The sequence below is a fragment of the Rhineura floridana genome, chromosome 10 (genome assembly GCF_030035675.1).
Source record: "Rhineura floridana isolate rRhiFlo1 chromosome 10, rRhiFlo1.hap2, whole genome shotgun sequence".
Lineage (NCBI taxonomy): Eukaryota > Metazoa > Chordata > Lepidosauria > Squamata > Rhineuridae > Rhineura > Rhineura floridana.
In genome coordinates this window covers 5,804,021-5,824,958 of record NC_084489.1, presented here as the reverse complement: position 1 = coordinate 5,824,958, position 20,938 = coordinate 5,804,021, and the positions used below count along the sequence as shown (strand labels likewise).

Below are 20,938 nucleotides of genomic sequence, written 5' to 3'. Positions count from 1 at the left end.
TTGTAACTTAAATGTAATTTTCCCTTCCAAATGAATCTTTAAAAACACACAAAACACCCCACTCAACCATGAAGCTCACTGGATGAGTTCAAACAGTTATTTTCTCTCAGCCTAACCTACCTCACAGGGTTGTGTGAAGATAAAATGAAGGCGGGAGAAGACAATGTTCACCATCCTGAACTCCTTGGAGGAATGGTGATATAAATATTCAAAAAATGAATAATTATCCTTTGCTCCTCCAAACTAATAATTTGATATGCGTATCCTACTTATACCAATTACTTTGCTAAGCAGATACAGAAGGATAAAATGGCCACATTTCACTTTCTGTTCCGCCACAAAAGAAATTAGATATTGTTGAAAACTGATGGTGCATCTTCCTATTGCTATGATCCAGAAACCCGTCTCTTTAAGGATATTTCTACACTACCAATATTAACATATTTTAGAACTATTAAACTGTCATGGTTTCCTGGCCAAGGAACTTGGGCACTGGAATTGTTAAAAGGTTGGGGATCTCTAACAAAGAATTCTCAACTTTCATTTATCAGTGTCAGTTAAACAAAACTGAGGCTGGTTTCAATATATGGGTAAGACAGATACACCCTTAAAATTCCTTCCCTGGTTCTCTCAATCAACCCAAGAAAAAAAAATTAATAGTCTAAATGGAGATTTTCATGGAGGCCAAGGAACTTCACCAAAATCTACACATTATGAATTAGCTGTGACATTCTGGAGACTATACGACTTTAGGGTGATGGTAAAATACACCTAGTCTCTTGTAAGAAATAAACTAGCAAATCAAGAAGAAAGATTTAGAGAGACCCTCTCCATGATATACTATATGCAAGAAGTTCTTTACTATGGGGGGCACTGAGAAATAGGACACACACCAGAAGTCTGAGGAATTTCACCACCTCAGTCTGTCACCTCAATCTACATCATGTGCAAATCATGCTATCATGCCCTTGCTCAGCACCCAAGCTTAGTAAGGAAAACTTACTCAAAGCTCTTTGAAGTCAGGCTTATACCATCCCAATCCTCTGCCAGCTCAAAAACTGCTCATTTCAATTCCTCTGTAGACTGGTTCAATTTGTAAATGATAAATGGTAAATTTAAAGATTCCTCATGGACAACTGCTAATCTGTGACTATCTAATACATAGCTCTATACTTTTGCCTCCCAGGCATATTCAACATTGAAACGTTCTTATTGCTTTGGACCCACAAATCCGACTGTGTTAAATATTGAGGAAAGCAATCTGTCAAATGACATTTGTTGACTCTGCAGCAGGACAGGCGGGGAACAAAGGAGAGAGAGAGAGGAAGACACCTCCAAGGACACCAGCATTATTCCATAGTGATGGGACTAGACGTGATCCCAGATCTGAGGCAGACAGATTCAAAAAAGGAACGAGGCCAGTCACTGCTGTTTTCCTAGGAGATAGCAAGGGGAAGGGTCACCTGAGCCAAGCTGGTTTCCACACGCCTGCCCACCTGCCTCCCTCCCTCCCTTCCAACATGCGTGAATGGGGCAGACCAGCTTTTAAACACCTGTGTGGCTTGCCTATTCCCTGGCAGGTGGAGTACTGGCTCCTGCTTGTTCATTCATGTCACCTGCCGAACTGAGGGTGCCTTGCTCACTTTTTTCTTCTCCCTCCTCGTCATGTGGGTGTGCTAGCAATGGGCTCAGTTTCCACAGTAATTTAATTGTGGGGTAACAGTTTTTCAATTAATATTTTAGGAAACTGACAGAACGCAGGAGAGGGAAAGACACTGACTTGATGATGGGCAATTATCTGTCTAATTTGCACTTGAAAAGGAATGTAAACAGGTAATGATTACAGAGTTCAGAATAAAGATCGATACCAGTGGAGATTCATGAATAAATAGCAATTAGAATATTGATAATTCTCCCCAAAGCAAAGCTAAAAAAATTATCGGAGCAGATCAGAAAAAGGTTAAGATAATGAAGGAAAAAAGAATTGGATCGTTAACAACCACCAGGAGGCCACACATAAAAATGAAACATTAAAAAGGAGAGGATTCCATCCCTACTACAACCATATATCCCTACACATTCCGTTATGAGAACTATAACTAAATATATATAGGACTTCGCCATATTTTTTTTACCCAACAAAGGGAGGGGGAGTGTTTCTGCATGCCTCTGGGAGAAGAGTGGGTGTTGGGTGTGAGAGAGGGGGGTTCATGAATTTCCCCTTGCCCACTTATTTTTTTCAGACATTATTCATCTCCTGGTCACAACAGCTTTTTTCCCCAATCTACAGCTTGGGGAAAAGTGAACGTCTTGCTAAATCAAGATGTGGGTTTCTTGCTGAAGGAATCCTAGCCAATCAGAGATCGCATATGCAATCCGATGAAGTCATGCAGCCAAACAGATCTGTGTATGTGAAGACATCCTGAGTCCAAACCAAAGTAAGGGCAGGAGGCATTCTCTTTATTCTTAATAGGCTTTTTTACAATGGTTTGGTCCACACGCAATGCTAAGTCAAGCCATGGCTCAGCATGAATGAGCAAATGTGTGGGCTCCTGGAGAGAAGGTTGCAATAACTTTGCTGCTCCCTTGGGTGTTTTGCTGCTACGGTTAACTCTCTCAAGATAAACTACAAGCTGCAACCAAGGTTTGTCCTATGGTTTACAGTTCATAGTTTGTCTGGAGAGAGTTAAATCATGACCCCAAGTGTGGACAATATACCAAGTCAAACCATGGCAGTTCAGCACACTGCAGCACAGGAGGAAAACAAATGGGGAGGAGAAAAGTGGCTGCAATCTCCTCTTCAGGAGCCACCTGTTTGCTGTTCATATTATGCCATGGTTTGGCTTAGAATTACATGTGAACAAGGGCAATGTCATGCTGACAAAACTAATGATATCACAAAGTCAAATCAGAGGGCAATGCTTCCTGCCCTCACTCAGACAATTGAAAGTTTTTATCATTTTATCACCCTCAAATTGCTGCTAAGGAGAATGTATATCACAAAGTAAAGTTTTTGATTAAATGTCCTCAATCCCCCACGTTTCAGATTATCCCTAAATTTAATGGCATGATATTGGTATACTTCCTCTAACAATTCTTTAAAAAAAAAACACACGCAAGGACGAAGCAGCCAGCCTGTTATGAAATCTGTCACACAAAATCATTATAATCAACTGAAGAACATGCTCCTTAATGCCTACTACAGTGGAATTCACTCAAAGAGCATGAGCAATTAATCATGCTAGTTGTCAATAAATAATAACAACCCTGCATATTTTGAACATTGTGAATGAAACCCTCTGGGAGAAGCAGCTTGGCCACTTTAGTGGTTGCTTCACACTTTACATAACAACTGTATTTACTCTGCCCTAGGCTGCCATTATGTTTATTGCACTAATCAGGAAGGCATGCAAAGGTAAGAATGGGCAGGCATCTGCAGCAAATAAGGGCCCCTTGATCTGTACTCCCTGCATGATCTGAGATGCGGCAAATAATCTACATTAATATTTTGTGGTTTATTATTCAGTAAACAAACATCCTATCCCCTTATGGGTTTCTATCAAATATTTGAAGCTATCTGCTTTTTTAATTCTGGTAAAGAGTCTATATTTCTGATGTAATAAATGCAAATACTACATTTCCATCTTTGTAAAAGCTTTTTTAAAAAAATAAATAAATCCATGATTCTCACATTGTGTGCAGCCTTAATCTATCAGCGTTCCCCTGGCAGAGAGTAAGAGTTTTTAAAATCTGGTTGAACAGCTACCCTTTCTGCCTAAGAACTTATTTTCCTTGTGCTCTTTTAGCAAATCAAAATCAATAGTTGAAGTGGGAGAAGGCAAGTTAAGCAATCTTATTTATTCTTCCCTTAGTCTCCTGCAGCCCCAAATGTATCACAGCTATGGAAAAATTGCAAGATACCCTTTTATCTACTCTTTATTAGTTATTTAATTTTTTTTTCTTAAAAAGTGAAAAATACATATACTTTCACACTTTGTTCTTCAAATGTTGAGATGTTTGCTAATTTTTTTTGTCTATGGTTTACTGCTATGGCCATACTACCCTGAACATGCCCGATCTCGTCTGATCTCAGAAGCTAAGCAGGATCAGGCCTGGTTAGTACTTGGACGGGAGACCGCCTGGGAATACCAGCTGCTGTGGGCTTAGAGGAAGGAAATGGTAAACCACCTTTGAATACTTCTTACCGTGAAAACCCTATGAATATATATATTTTAAAAGATTCATAGGGTCACCATAAGTCAAAATCGACTTGAAGGCATATAACAATAACCATGGTTTACTAGTGTAATTTCCCACTATTTATTTATATCTTACATTTGTGTTCTGCTCGCTATTTAATACAAGTTCAGAGAAATATGCACAAGGCTATCCCGTTTTTATGCTGATAAACGTTCCATGAGGTAAGCTAGACAAACAGATTAAGTGACTTGTATAAGGCCATTCACTGAGCTTCATAGCTGAGTGGGACTGAAACCCAGTTTTACTCATCCAAGCCAAATTCACTATTCACTACACCACAGACTCTCTTACTTCCTATCCCCAGAGCCCACTTGAGACACATGAAAATGACTAAGGTCCACCCAGCGATCACAAAATGGTGGTGCAGGAACAGAGCCAGGCAGAAAACAGTGGTTGATGGAGGCAGAGTCTGGCATAATCAGTTGGCAATTTTCTACGAACATATAATTCATCTGTAGAAATTGCTAAATTCATTGCCAGACCATTTTCCTTGTAGCAAAAAGTTTTATAGCTCAGCTTTTCTCAAGCTAAATACAGACTGATACCTGGAGCTATTTTGACAGCCTACCCATTTTAGGCAGAATTTGTTCATTCCAGAGGCTCTAAGTGGAGAAGGCTATTTCTTTTCTATTTTTGCTTTCCCACCCCTACCTGTCTCTCAAAAGTACCCATCTTAGGGTTACCAGACCTCTGGCTTTTGGCCAGAGACTCCAGTTTTTGAGAGTCCTCGATGGGTCTCCGGGTGACTCACCTTAATCTCCAGGCTTTCAGCTTTCATTTTTTAAAAAATTAAGTTTCTAGGTGGTCTAGTTCCATGATATACACCAAAACGTCAGCTGCTCCCCCAGCAACTTCACTTAACTCACTCATTGCTTCCTGCATATAGCTTTCAGTCTTTTTCTCTCTTGTGTGTAGGAGTCAGACAGGTTTAAATTTTGAACAGGGCAGGTTTTGAAAACCTTCCCAATATGAAGTACTTGCTTTTCTGGGAGTAAAGCAGCAATGCTAATCCCACATACCCAGAGTAAACCCCATTGAATTCAACAGGGCTTCCTTGTGAGTAGACATGATTGGGATTGTGCTGTAAACTGATGGGACTTTTGAGTGAACATAACAAAGAATTGTGTTTGTGTTGTATATCTATCTCCCCCTCCAATCCTATATTTAAAGCAATTAGGCAGGGCTTAGTTAGATAACACTGCTTTTATTATGTAGGAAACTAATACTGTGTTTTTAATGTTCTGCAATGATCAACTGGTTTTGACAATAAACTATTATATGGGGTGTATGTATTTTTACATCTCCAGTGTGTGTTTATATATGGGAATCTTTCCAACAACCCTATGGTTAGGATTGTGCTGTAAATTAATGGGACTTTTGAGTGAACATAGCAAAGGACTGTGTTTGTGCTGTAAATCATTCTCTCCCTCTCTAATCCAATTTTTTTTTTAAAGCAGTAAGGCAGGACTTACATAGGTATCTCTGATTTTATTGTGGAGGACACTTAATACTGATTTGATACTTTTAAAAAAAGTTTTCTGCAATGACCAATGGTTTTCACAATAAGCTATTATATGGGATGTATGTATTTTTACATCTCCAATGTGTGTGTGTATGGAGTCTTTCCAACAACCCTGTGAGGTAGGGTTGCAGTCTGGAAACCAAGGCAGCTCACAATAACAAATCCCTTTAAAATCCAATAACCATAAAAACAAGTATAAACAGTTGCAAAACAGCTTAAAGTGGCATGAATCTGATTTTTGGGTTGGGTGAGTGAAGTTCCTTATCACTTGAGGATTCAATCCTGTGGACGCTTCCGTTTGAGTAAGCCCCCTTGAATACACTGGGACGTGCTTCTGAGTAAACAAACATAGGATTGCACTACAAATATCTTTATAGGTTGTGTAAATAATAAACATCTTTGACAGTCATGCTTATATAAACATTTCTTCATACTATGTCCCGGTAAGTATCTGATTTCACACTATGGTTGTACAATATTTCCTCTACACTTTAAGAGTGCCCTTATTCTTTGGAGTGGTCATGGTTCCCCTCTATTGTTTTCACCCTCAGGGGCGGATTAAGCCGAGAGATGGCAAGTAGCCAATGGTCACCCAGTAAACTTTATAGCTCATTTCCATTTTAAATAATTAATTAAAACAATTTACATGCAGGCAAAGTTCATTAAGTAGATCCACACAATACATTCAAAGCACATCCAACTTGCATTTAAAGCAAACGACTTCCCCTAAAGAATCCTGGGAAGTGTAGTTTTCCCCCCTCACAGTTATAGTTCCCACCACCCTTAACAAACTACAGTTTCCCATGATTCTGTGGTGGGTTCAAATATCTGTTGAATGTGCTTTAAATGAATGGTGTGGATCTGCACTAGGTATGATGTGCATTCATTAGTGAATTGAAAAGAACAATTGTAAAACATTTTTTAAAAAACGGGAAGGGTTGTAGCTCAGTGGTAGAGCATATGCTTTGCATGCAAAATTCCAAAATTCAATTTCTGGAAAAGACTATTGCCTGGAATCATGGACAGCCAATGATAGTCCATATCATCAGTACTCAGCCAGATGGCACCAATGGCCTCAGCGGTATAAGGCAGATTCCTTTGTTCTTAAAAATGGAAAGAGACCCAATGGCCACAGTTACAGTGACTCCAAAATTTATGTAGTTTAATTACAACATTTATATATCATTTTATTGTAAAACAATCTTAAAGCAGTATACAGAAAGAACTAAAACAAAAAATATTATTAGCAAAAACAGTTAAAGACAGGTATTTAAAAATATTCAATATCATAAAACCAACAATGAGTTAAAAACAAATAAAAAACACAATAGCTACTACACACCTGGGTAGGCTTGCCTAAACAAAAATATTTTTAGAATGTGCCAAACAGAGTACAATGAAGGCACCTGCTAATGTCAATAAGCAGGGGGTTCCAAAGTGTAGGTGCTGTCACACTAAAGGATCAGTTTCTTACAAGGGCAGAACAAGTACTATGTGGCACCCATAACATGGAAAGCACACCTTGAACTTGCCCTGGTACCAAATCAGCAACCAGTATAGATTTCAGAGCAGAGGTACTATGTGCTGATAAGGTCTCACTCATGTCAGCAATTGTGCCACAGCATTCTGCACTAACTGCACTGCCTGGTCAGGTTGTGCTGCATGGGGATTTCTGTGACCTTGGCTGACTTGCTGCCAGAATTTTTTTAATTTTGGTTTTTGGTTAGGAATCCTGACTGGTTGTGGGATGATTAGTTTTCTGCCTTACTCATAAGAATCTTGGTATGGTATTGCATTTAGGAAATCATCACTGTCTTTTGTTTTTCTTTTTTCTATTTGCATTTCATTTACCTCTGAGCTCACTTCCTTACATCCATAGAAGCAACAACAATGGTTCCATGTGTGCTTTCTTTCTGTCAATTATATTCACTTGAATTGGGTTGGCTGATGAAGTAAGTTTATAGCAGCCCGCAAGAAAGACAGAAAAGGGTAGAGAATCTTCTTACTCATTTCTCAGACCTCTTTCTGAAGTGAAGGGTCAAATCTGTAAAGAAATTTGGATGTTAAAAAGTAGGGGTAGGGCATTCCAGGCAGGGGGTTGCCAACCCTACCTGGATATGGATATCTTTGCAGAGGATCCCTAGTCAAGCTTTACCAACAACACAATCCAAACCATATCTACTGAGAAGTAAGTCCTATTGAGTTCTATGGGGCTTAGTCCCTTAGTAAGCGTGTTTAGAATTGCAGCCCTTCAGGGGCATCCATCTTTACTCCTGAGTGTTCCCATCTAACATCTCCACAACACTAGGCTCCTTTCTTCCTACAGTGGCCTTCTGGTGACTGGCCAGGCCTGAGGGCACTTAAACCCTTTTTGCCAGAAGCGAGTTGGCTAGATTAAATGTTCACTACCCAGGCTCCATCTTTTAGCTAAGATTTCTATCTTAATTTCCAATCGGAGAAATCTATGAATTGTATGTGCCAAGCAACTGCGGTTGATGCTTAATGTATCACGCTTAATGACATCAGTTGGGCCCGCCCCATGACATCACTTGGGCTTGCCCCCAAAATCTCAGGGTTTGGGATGCTTCTGACTTGGCAACCCTAACTCATCTCCTGTGATTTCTTGTCCAATTAACCTTTCATATTATTTAGGGAGAATCCCTCCTTATCCCCCCCTCAAAAAAACCTCCTGCCACCTTCTTTCATCCCTGGTCGTTTTATAGTTACTTCCTCCTCCTATAACAGCTTTAATCTATTATCCCCTTCCTTTGTATTACCAGTTTATATATTTATGAATTTATTATTATTATTATTATTAGTAGTAGTAGTAGTAGTAGTAGTAGTAGTAGTAGTAGTAGTAGTAGTAGGAGCAGCAGCAGCAGCAGTTTTAATAATACATATTAACCTATCTTTCTAATTTCTTCCTTTTTTAAAAACACAGGTGTAGAATTCTGATTTTTTTTTGTTTTTTTGCACGGAGTTTATGTGAACTTCTCTTGAGGCCATTCTACAAATGAAGTGGCAGAAATGCCAAATTTGACATTGACTGTACATTCGGAGGTCTGCAGCTAATTCTGATTCTCCATTGAATGTATCTGTTATGATACCTGTGTCAGAAAAACCACATTTGTCTCGTTCACGTATTACATTTTTTTACGTGGACAGCTAAAAAAATAACATTTGAAGTAGTTCTTAGATTTCAAAAAGTTCCCTCCAGTCTCTGAGCAACATGGCTACCTATTGCAGAATGATAACCATAAACGCTAATAGATGTTTGCAAACCTATTCAATATATGGCAAGCTCTGACCTGGTATCAGATGCTACCAAAATTGGATACTTTTTATGAAAGGACATGAGAAACAGTGTGAGGTGAAAAAGAAAAAGAAATCTGGTAGTGATCTATGGAACCTGCTAGAAATATTACCCTATTCCTAAATAGAAACAGGTGTGAGTTAGTGAAATCTGACAGGATTTGTAGGGCATCCATCCATCAGCACCTGCAGCAGCTGGTCCAGGGGAAGAAAGGTAGAAAGATGTGACAATATGGAAAAATTATGTCAGGATTTGCTCCATTTTGTCAGGGACTGGTTGAATCATAAGTTAACTCCTCAGGCAACTGTTTAAGACAACACTTTCTGGAAGAGGGAGTAACATAAGAAGAGCCTGCTGGATCAGGCCAGTGGCCCATCTAGTCCAGAATCCTGTTCTCACGATGGCTAGTCAGATGCCCATGGGAAGAGGTAGTTTGTTTGTTTGTTTATTATGTATTTAATTAAATTTCAAATTTTCTAGGACATCTCTCCCCTTAAATAAATATGCAAGACAATTTGCAAATAGTTGCTATAACCATCATAGCACCTTCAAAGACTAAAAGGCCAGATATTTTGCATAGTAAATTCTGAAGTTATAAACCTAAAATTCTTCTCTCTGACACATTCAGTGGCGTTTCCCCCCCCCCGTCCTTCTTCTTTTGTTGACCTCCAGGCAGTAGCTAAAACACACTGCAAGCCAGAAACAGTTGCCTTTTCCTGCTTGTCAGAACATCTCATAAATTGTGACCTTAATGGATGACTGACGAAACTCTTAAAATGGTTAAGAAAGAAGGAAAGCAAAAGCAAAGGGAAATAGAAACAAGGTCAAACCCTAAACACAGCAACTACTATGTAGGGACAAAGAGAACTATTACAATAGTTATTGTATAGAAATAAAATTATCTGGATCCATTTCAGTCAGGTGTCAGGCCTGGTTTTGGCACAGAAACAGCCTTGGTTTCCCTGTATGGTGACCTTTGTCGGGAGAAGGACAGGGAGAGTGTGACTCTCTTGATTCTCCTTGATCTCTCAGTGACTTTTGATACCATCAACCATGGTATCCTTCTGGGATGACTGGCCGAGTTGGGAGTGGGAGGTACTGCATGGCAGTGGTTCCACACCTACTTGGCGGGTCGATTCCAGAAGGTGGTGCTTGGGGAACATTGCTCGGCCCCATGGATTCTCCAGTATGGGGTTCCATTAGGGTCAGTTCTGTCCCGCATGCTGTTCAACATCTACATGAAACCGTTGGGTGCAGTCATCCGGAGCTTTGGAGTGCGTTGCCATCAGTATGCTGATGACACACAGCTCTACTTCTCCTTTTCATCTTCTTCAGGTGAGGCTGTCAATGTGCTGAACCAGTGCCTGGCTGCGACAATGGACTGGATGAGGGCTAATAAACTGAGGCTCAATCCAGTCAAGATTGAGATTGTGATGCTGTTAGTGGGTGGTTCTTCTCACCAGATGGGGGAAGTCCAACCTGTTCTGAATGGGGTGGCACTCCCCCTGATGGAGGAGGTTCATAGTTTGGGGTTTTTCTACAACCATCTCTGTCACTTGAGGCTCAGGTAGCATCGGTGGCACAGAGTGCCTTCTACCAACTTCGGTTGGTGGCCCAACTATGTCCCTATCTGGACAGGGATAACCTGGCTTCAGTTGTCCATGCTCTGGTAACCTCTAAATTAGATTACTGCAATGCACTCTATGTGGGGCTGCCTTTGAAGACAGTTTGGAAACTGCAGCTTGTGCAAAATGCAGCGGCCAGATTGGTAACAGGGACCAGACAGTTCAAACATATAAAACCAATTCTAGCCCGCTTGCATTGGCTGCCTCTATGTTTCTGAGCCCAATTCAAGGTGCTGGTTTTCACGTATAAAGCCTTACACAGCTTGGGACCACAGTACCTGATGAAATGTGTCTCCCAACAAGAACCCACCCGTACACTACGCTCAACATCAATGGTCTTCCTCCAAGTGCCTACTCCAAGGGATGCTCGGAGGATAGCAACAAGGGAAAGGACCTTTTCAGTGGTGGCCCCCAAATTATGGAAAGATCTCCCCAATAAAGTTTGCCTGTCACCAACATTGTTATTTTTCAGCACCAGATCAAGACTTTCCTTTTCTCCCAGGCTTTCTAACAGCATGTGCTGACCTCTGATCCCAGGTCTTTTACCTGGTTTATCTCTGCTTCATGGTTTTAAACACTGTATTTTTTTTTAAAAAAAACCCTGTATATTTGTTTTTAATGTTCAATGTTTTTAATTTTTGTAAACCACCCAGAGAGATTTGGCTACGGAGCAGTATATAAATGTAATAAATAAATAAATATATAGATAAATAAATAAATAGGTATTGTATAGAAATAAGAGGACAACAAAAAAGGGAGAAGAGCCCTATTCTGAAAGATTAGCAAAATTAAAGGGAAATTTAAACCACGTCGCCCAGAGTGGCTGGACAGCTAGCCAGATGGGCGACTAATAAATTTAATAAATAAATAAATAAATAAATAAATAAATAAATAAATGTTGAATAATCAACAGGGGAACACACTGACTGACCAAAATAAAATAAAAGGAAGATGGAAGCAACACACTGAAGAATTATATAAAATAAGAGATGCAAGGATGACAGGCTCATTCATGGAAGAACTGTATGATGAAGAACCAGAAATTTTAGAATGGGAGGTGAAAGCTGCTCTTAAAATACTTGGAAGAAACAAATCACCAGGAACAGATGGCATAGCAATACAGTTGCTACAAGCTACTGAGACGGAATCTGTCCAAATTTTGACCAAAATTTGTCAACAAATATGGAAAATTAAACAATGGCCCACAGACTGGAAGCGTTCAATATATATCCCAATTCCAAAGAAAGGGGATCGAAGGAATTGCAGTAATTATTCAACTATTGCCTTAATATCCCATGCAAGTAATGTAATGCTCAAGATTCTGCAACAAAAACTCTTACTATATACGGAGCGAGAAATGCGAGACATCCAAGCTGGATTTAGAAAAGGAAGAGGCACCAGAAATCATATCGCAAACATACGTTGGATTAATGGAACGGACCAAAGAATTTCAGAAGAAAATCACCCTGTGCTTTATAGGTTACAGCAAAGCCTTTGATTGTGTAGATCATGAAAAACTATGGAATGCTTTAAAAGAAATGGGGGTGCCACAGCATCTGATTGTCCTGATGCGCAACCTATACTCTGCACAAGAGGCTACTGTAAGGACAGAATATGGAGAAACCAACTGGTTACCAGTCGGAAAGGATGTGAGACAGGGTTGTATTTTATCACCGTATTTGTTTAATCTATAAGCAGAACATATCATACAGAAAGCAGTATTGGACCAAGATGAAGGAGGTGTGAAAATTGGAGGGAGTAATATCAATAATTTAAGATATGCAGATGATACCATACTACTAGCAGAAACCAGTAATGATTTGAAATGAATGCTGTTGAAACTTAAAGAGGAAAGCACAAAAGCAGGACTACAGCTGAACATCAAGAAGACTAAAGTAATGATAACAGTAGATTTATGTAACTTTAAAGTTGACAATGGGAACATTGAACTTATCAAGGATTAACAATACCTTGGCACAGTCATTAACCAAAATGGAGAGAATAGCCAAGAAATTAGAAAAAGGCTACGATTGGGGAGGGCAGCTATGAAAGAACCAATTTAATCAATCAATTTAAAATCCAATCACCATAACAAAATAAAACAAAAAGCCAGTTGCAAAACAGCTCAAAATGGCATGATTCTGATTTTAGGTTGGGTGAGTGAAGTTCCTTATTATTTGTGGTTGCACTGCTGTACACACTTCCCTGTTTGAGTAAGGCCCATTGAACACATTAGGAATTGCTTCTGAGTAAACATACATAGGATTGCACTGTAATGATCTTTACAAGTTGTGCAAATAATAAACATATTTGACAGTCATGCTTACATAAATATTTCTTCATTCTATGTCCCAATAAGTATCTGATTTCACGCTATGGTTGTACATTATTATTTCCTCTACATTTTAAGTGTGCTGTTCTTCCTTGGGGTGGTCATGGTCCCCCTCTAAGAGGCAGATTAGGTTGAGAGATGGTGAGTACCCCATGGTCACCCAGTAAACATTGTGTCTTTCAATTTTAATAATTAAAATAATTTACATGCCTTGCAAAAATAATCAGACACCTGACCAATGCTCTCATATTTCATTCTGTATGATATTTTATTTTGAAACACTGAAACTCAAAATCAATTATTGTAAGGTGACATTGGTTTTATGTTGGGAAATGTTTGTAAGACATGTAAAAACTGAAACATCAATCCCCATTAATTAATATTTGGTAGAGCCACCTTTCATTGCAATGACAGCTTTAAGTCTTATGGGGTAGATGTGTACCAGATTTGCACAGCGTTGGAGGGATTTTGAACCATTCTTCTTGACAGATTTGCTCCAGGTTGTTCAAGTTGGTTGGACATAGCTTGTGGAACACAATGTTCAAAGAGTGCCACAGATTCTCAATGGGATTGACATCAAGACTTTGACTGGGCAACTGTAGGACATTAATCTTTTGTTCTTGAGCCACTCCAATGTTGCTTTGGCCTTGTGCTTGGAATTATTTGTCCTACTGAAAAGTGAATTTCCTCCCAAGCTTCAGTTTTTGAGTGGACTGAAGCAGGTTCTCTTGCAGTATTTCCTTGAATTTTGCTCCATCCATTCTTCCTTCAATTTTAACAAGATGCCCAGTTGCTGCTGATGAGAAGCATCCCCACAGCATGATGCTGCCACCATCATATTTCACTGTAGGGATGGTGTCTCTTGAGGCATGAGCAGTGTTAGGTTTGTGCCACACATAGCACTTTGAGTTTGGGCCAAAAAACTCTATCTTGGTCTCATCTGAACACAAACCCTTTTCCCACATCGCAGCTGGGACACTCTCATGCTTTTTGGCAAACTCCAGATGTGCTCTCAGATGGTACTTTTTGAGTAATGACGTCTTTCTTGCCACCCTGCCATACATGCCAGGGTTATGCAGAAGTATTATGTGCTGATAGGATCTCAATCGTGTCAGCAATCGTGCTGCAGCATTCTGCATTAACTGACTGGCTGCCAGGATTTTTTTAGTTTTGGTTTTCTGTTATGAATCCTGACTGGTTGTGGGATGCTGAGTTGTCTGCCTTACTCATAGGAATCTTGTTTTGGTAGGTATGGTATTGCATTTAGGAAAGAATCACTGTCTTTTGTTTTTCTTTTTCTGTTTGCATGTCATTTACCTCTGACCACACTCCCTTACATCCATAGAAGTAACAACAATGGTTCCATGCACTCAGTTCAACCCCCTTAAACCCACTGATGGTGCACCTTTTTGTTTGCATGGTTTGTTTCTCACTCATTAATCATTACAACTTTTAAAATTTAAGTAGGATTTCTTAGTAGTTTCTGTATTCACTATCCTATCCAGGAAGATTCAAAATCATAGTGGACCCTCCCTCCCTAGGCATGGATAGATTTTTGAAACTTTATTCTTAGGACCAAATGAAATGCTTCAAATGAAATGGCCTGTCTTTGTTTTACGGACATATTCAGAGCAAGGCCATCTCCAAATTTTGGAGTTAAATAAAATTCTGCACAAATTGCTCATAGCAGCAAATTCTTGCCAGGCCTAGAGGTGTCAGGTCCCCGAAGTGCAAAGGGAATAGAGCATGAAGACACAACCACAGTTGTGCACAATCTCCCCACTGTTTTCTAGGTTACAAAAGCTTTGGCGCCTCTTAACAAAAAGCTGTGTCAGGGATGAATATTTTTAAAAAAAGGTGCTATGGAGAGTTGAAGAAGAAAGCCAAATTCTGGCACTGCTGCTGAAACTGTAAGGTTAATCTCCTGGCCTGGAAGAATGAGTCCCGAATCCATGTTGTTTTTGAGCAGCGCAATGCCCTGGAGATGAATAAGACTTGCTCTGGTTCTTTAGGTGAGGAAGTTACCTATGCTGATGAAGAGTGGTTGTGAGGCCAGCAAATTTCTGGCTAATTGTTTAAGAAGGAGGCATTTGACAAGGTCATTTGATTCATTCATCCATTTGCTACTGAAGAGGCCAGACAACAAACCAGCCATCAAAGACATCAAGCATTTTGAAACTAAAGAAAAGGTAGCACTACCACTTTCCTTACAGCTTTCGAGTTCTCTGAGAAGAGGGATTTGATTGTTAAACCACTCTGGGAATTGTAGATCTGTGAGGAAAACTGGGGGTCTACTACAGTTTCCAGGATTCATTGTGGGAAGCCGGGACTGTTTAAAGTAGTATAATGCTGCTTTAAATGTATAGTGGAGATGGGGCCTCAATTGCAGCTAACAAAACAGACGGTAGTGCATGCTTGGTTACAGAATGGTGTAACAGTTTGCAAATGTGCCCACAAGCCCCAAAAGTTGATGATGCCTGAGTTAGAGTATTGGATTAGGTCATGGGAGGTCAGGATGCAAATCCCCACTCACCAACGAAGCTGACTGGGTGACCTTTGGCAGTTACGGTCTCGTAACCGACCTCACAGGATTCTCGTGAGGGTAAAACAGGGAAGAGGAGAACCATGTATGGCACTTTGAGCTCCTTGGGGCATACCTGGGATAGACATGGAATTAATTAATTAAGGCATTTACTGCTTTTCAGGTGGACCTCACAAAGCAGTTTACATAAGATTATTACAACAATAAGTATTGATTTTTTTTAAAGTTACAATAAAATGAAAGACAGTTTGTCTTTTTTTAAAGAAGAAGCTGTTAATGCTTCTCACTCCCCTCAGGGCAAGATGATTCTGCTACAGATGCCCTTTCGGTATAAGAAATAATAAAAATAATTTAAGTATCACTTAATTATAAGAGCCAAAGCGCAAGGCCAGAGCATCTGCTTTGCATGCAGAATGTTGCATGTTCAATCCCTGGCATCTCCAGATAGGGCGGGAAATGAAATCCTGGAGAGCCACTCGAAGTCAATGCAGGCAGGACTGCACTCGATAGGCCAATGATCTGACTCACTATAAAGCAGCTTACTGTGCTCCTTCCTTTTCCATTCAGATGATCTTATAATTGAGGAACTTTAGGCAGCAGAGAAACACCTCACGCTAACATCAATGCATGCGTGTGAAGAGACCGTAAGAACAGTGCAGGAAGATGGTGATCAGTTTAAAAGTCTAACTCTGACTTTGGGATCACCAAATTATGCTGTCCAAATAGTGGAAGATACAGGGACAGGGAAGAGAGATACATACCCTACTGGACTCGTTGCCTTTGGGCAAGTACAGAGTTAAGATTTGCAACCCAAAGAACAATCATCTTGATTACTTTGTCACTGTCGAATGGGACCGGCTCTTGCAGTGCAAGCCATGCAGCCGATTGTGTCGTTACCTTTAAAAACAGTTCTCTTTGTTAAAAGTTATAGAAGGAAATATGTAACAAAGTATGTAAGCTGTCTCGGAAAACAATTGTGTGGCAGGAGCTACCCTGAACATTATTACCTGCTCTGATCCTGGATGTGATCCAGAAAGAAGAGTGGTTTCCAGGAAGGTCAAGCCACCCAGAACCACCACGGACATTGGTGATGGCAGAGCTTGGAAAAGTTACTTTTTTTGAACTACAACTCCCATCAGCCCCAGCCAGCATGGCCACTGGATTGGGCTGATGGGAGTTGTAGTTCAAAAAAGTAACTTTTCCAAGCTCTGGGTGATGGTAATTCCATCAAGCTCCCTCCTGTGAGAACTCTTAACTGCTATTCAGACTGCTCAATCTGATCTAGGAGGAAGAGTGCTTTGGGGGGGGGAACCACTTTTAATCAAAGGCAAGATACCCCAGACTATCACTAACATCATTGAGGAGTCACTGCTCATGACCACTTTTCCCTGTAACTTCAAGAACTTGGGGACTTCCGGGAAGGGTGACTTAGCCTGTGCCTGCTTTTGAGACGGGCTCCTGCCTCAAAAGAAGCTTATTCAGATATATCAGTCAGATTTTTTTTTTTTTTGACTGATTAAAACTTCTCCCGGGTAGGGAGAAACGAAGAGATTAACCTCAAAGCCTATTTTTGTTGGGACGACCAGATCTCATTAATTTGTGGGACGAGGTCCAGCCGACGAAGGTGGGACGGATTTTCAACAATCAAGCTCTATCTGATAAAGCGAACGTTCATCTTTTCTTCAAAGAGAGAACGCACTAACAGGCAAGCACCCTTCTTTCTATATTTTTCTTTTACTGGACTTAAATTGTTGCTGTTTAAAAGAGATTTGCCAGATTGATCAGTTTTTGACATCTCACCGGGGAGCCATAACTTCTCTCTGCTATTCACTAATTAATAGCTTATCTCTGTTTTTGTTGCAAAAAGCTGTCCTGGATTTGCACCCTAAAGATATACACGGAAGAGGGATTTCTATTCCTGATTTTTATTCTGAAGAATATTATATTGTCTGAGATTACTTTTTTCCTAGTTCATTTTATTTTGACGAATCTGTTTTCTCACAACGCCATTAATTGTTTCGATCCTGGGAACTGCATTTTGTTTACTTAAGCATGGAGAGATAAGGCTGTCTGTTCTGTTTATGCTGTGATGTCACCAAGTTTGGAGTATTAACCCAATTGTTGCTGAAATAAGAAGTGGTTCTTTTATATTTTTCTTTTAAAATGGCAATTAAGAAAGTGGCTGAGAACCTGGAAGTATCTATGTTTCAGAAAATAATGGATGAAATTGAGATAACGAAACGAACCCTGCGACAGGGTTGTAAGGAGCTGAAAATTGAAATGAGCAAAATGATAGGGGTCCCTGTGAGAGAGGAGACTCTGGAGACTGGAACAAACGTGGAACAGGAAAAAGACCTGCGACAGGGTTGTAAGGAGCCGAAAATTGAATTGAGTAAAATGACACAGGAGCTTAAAGAAATAGGGGTCCCTGTGAGAGAGGAGACCCTGGAGACTGGAATAATTGAATTGAGCAAAATGTCACAGGAGCTTAAAGAAATAGGGGTCCCTGTGAGAGAGGAGACCCTGGAGACTGGAATAATTGAATTGAGCAAAATGTCACAGGAGTTTAAAGAAATAGGGGTCCCTGTGAGAGAGGAGACCCTGGAGACTGGAACAAACGTGGAACAGGAAAAAGATTTGAAGCTTATGGATTTTAGAAATAAAATCTATTGTTTGGAATTTAATGTTATCTCTGAAGAAACTAAGGAAGATTCTAGAGAGAAAGTTATCAATGGCATGGATAATCTTCTGGACTGGAATGATGTGATGGATGGAATTAACTGCAGCCATGTGACAATGGAAAAACTTTCAAGAGATGAGCCAGTGCATTTTGAAAAAAAGAACAGAGATATGATCTTACAGCAGTATTTCAGCAACCTATTCAGAATGGTTGGCAAGATAATATCTGGGATAGAGGTAATTCCCATCAGACTCTTATTGTATGACTATGGTTATGACAGCAAGATTATTATGGAATACTGATAATGGAAGATTGGACACTGAAATTACTGGATTTAACAGGACTATCGGAAGATTGGACACTGAAATTACTGGATTTAACAGGACTATCGAAGATGGAAGATGGAAGATGGAACTAATAGGGATAATAGAATAATGGCTATTGAAATTATTGAACCTAACAGATTCTGATGAGACGGATTGTTTGAAATGTTTATTTTGACTATGGTTATGACAATAAGATTATTATAATTAGTAATGAGATGGATTAATTAATATGCTTATTTGGAAAAAAATTGATAGATATATTTCTTAAAGAACTGAAACCTCTCTTTGACTTTTTGTGGAAAGAACAAAGTAATGTTTATGAGATCTGATGATTAAGTAAGATAACTATTGGAGGAAAGTGATTTTATAATATGATTTAAGAGACAGGATTGTTATATATTATAGACTTATAACTGATTTGATATGTGACAAATGGGAAGTCAATATTTTATTCTTTATTTTTTTTTTCTTTTTGTTCAATTATTTTTGATTTTGTTTTTTGTCTTTGAATGTTTAGTTTTGTATGTTGTATGAAAATTTGAATAAAAATTATTAAAAAAAAAAAAAAAAAGAACTTGGGCTTGCTTTTCCTTCCTCCCTCCCATTCCTTTTTCTTCGTGTGCCAAGCCTTTGCAGACTGTAAGCCTGAGGCCAGGAACTATTCTAAGTTTTGTCGAGCACTCTAATACCCATTTATTTATTTATTTATAAAAATACTTATATATGTCACAAAAAATATCAAAGTGGTTTATAATAATTATATGAACACAATAAAATCACATTTTTTTTAAAAAAAGAGATCACTATCTATTATAGAAAGTGTTTATCAATTGGCTGCATAAGCCTAGCTAATGGACAGGGTATAAATGCTGTAAACAACAGCAACAACATGTGGAATTAAATAGCAGAGTTTGGATAGCAGCCAGGGGAGTAACTCAGACACAAAGGGAAGGCACAAACTAAGGAAACAGCTCCCATCAGGAAGCGGCTCAGCAGAGAGCACAGGAACAGAGCAGAAGAAACAGAGAGTGTGAGGAATCTGAAGAAGGAATGTTTACCAAAGGACTTTATTATATAGCCACGAGAGTAGCTGTATACTATAGCCAGCGTGGATTTTTCACATTCTGCAATGTTAAATTGAAAAATGTGCTTATTAGGAGAAATTCACACTAAAATGTTGGAGAAATTGCTGCAGAAATGTGGAGAATTGAATTCAAGATTGGAAAAATGAGAAACTGAAAGAACTGAAATTGACAGATCTTTCCATCCCATATGCGGGTTCCCCAAATCCTCCACAACAGATGTGGGGAGGGCAAAGGGTACGTGAAGAGGAAGTTCCATTGCACAAAGGTAAGTCCTTGTACTAAGAGAATGAGGGCATTGAATACCACCCCTGGCAAGAACGGGTATGATTGGTTATCAGAAAATGCTGGATAATGCCTAGGTAGTATGAATTCATATGAGGGCACAACATTTCAAGGACAGATTATCTCCAGGCCTGTAAAAAACCTTGTTTTTTAAACAATGTTAATATTTTGTTGTTTGAATTTTTCTGCACTGCATTCTTTTCTGATGTGTATTTTGTATTTGTGTTTATTTTTATTTTTTTTGTGAGCAGCCTTGAGGGCCTTTGGCCAAAAGGTGGCATAGAAATAGAATAAATAAATAAATAAATCTGAAAGGAATTTTAGACATCCATCAGAATAGCTACCCAGCACATTAGAGGAGATACAAAATTAAGTTATCAGAATCTGCTCTTATTTCAAGAGCTACCAAAATTCTGAAGGCACTGTAATTTCATACCTATGTAGAAGGAAATACATTAAGGAACTCATACTCATGCTAAGAAACAACAAAGAAATCATAAAAAGAATACATTAAACATAATTAAAAGGAACCTGCTCATGATTATTAAGACTTGATGGAGATCTTGTAATGGAATCTGTAATAAAATAGCTTATAACCACATCAGTCAATATGTTCTGTCTGAAATTTGTTTTTGATAACCCAGTAGTAACATCTCAAAAACAGTATTAAGCTTCTACTCCATATTAAAGTAGAATTCAATTACTGAATAATATGCTATGTGTATCCCCGCTGGGATTATTTTCCATCCCGGATAACAAACAGAGTTATTTTTCTATTACTAAAATAAGTTATCTGTTTCAAGTGGAGAAAACACATTTACAACATAAAACTGAACCGTACTTTTATGGCAAATGAAACTAAGAGATTTTTTGTCAACAGTATAACTTGTATTCTTTTTTATTAATTTGTTCAGCATTTATCCAATCAAAGAAGGTTCTGCTCTCAATAGTTTTGAATCCATTCTATTCCA

The 20,938-nt window shown here is 39.1% G+C and overlaps 1 protein-coding gene and 1 pseudogene across 9 annotated transcripts in view; one reads left to right on the top strand and one right to left on the bottom strand.

The window, feature by feature from the left end:
• TPK1 (thiamin pyrophosphokinase 1) overlaps positions 1-20,938 on the bottom strand; it is a 443,206-nt gene that overhangs the window by 305,616 nt on the left and 116,652 nt on the right. The gene's annotated exons all lie outside the window — the stretch shown is intronic.
• LOC133365756 (5S ribosomal RNA) lies at positions 4,046-4,164 on the top strand (annotated as a pseudogene).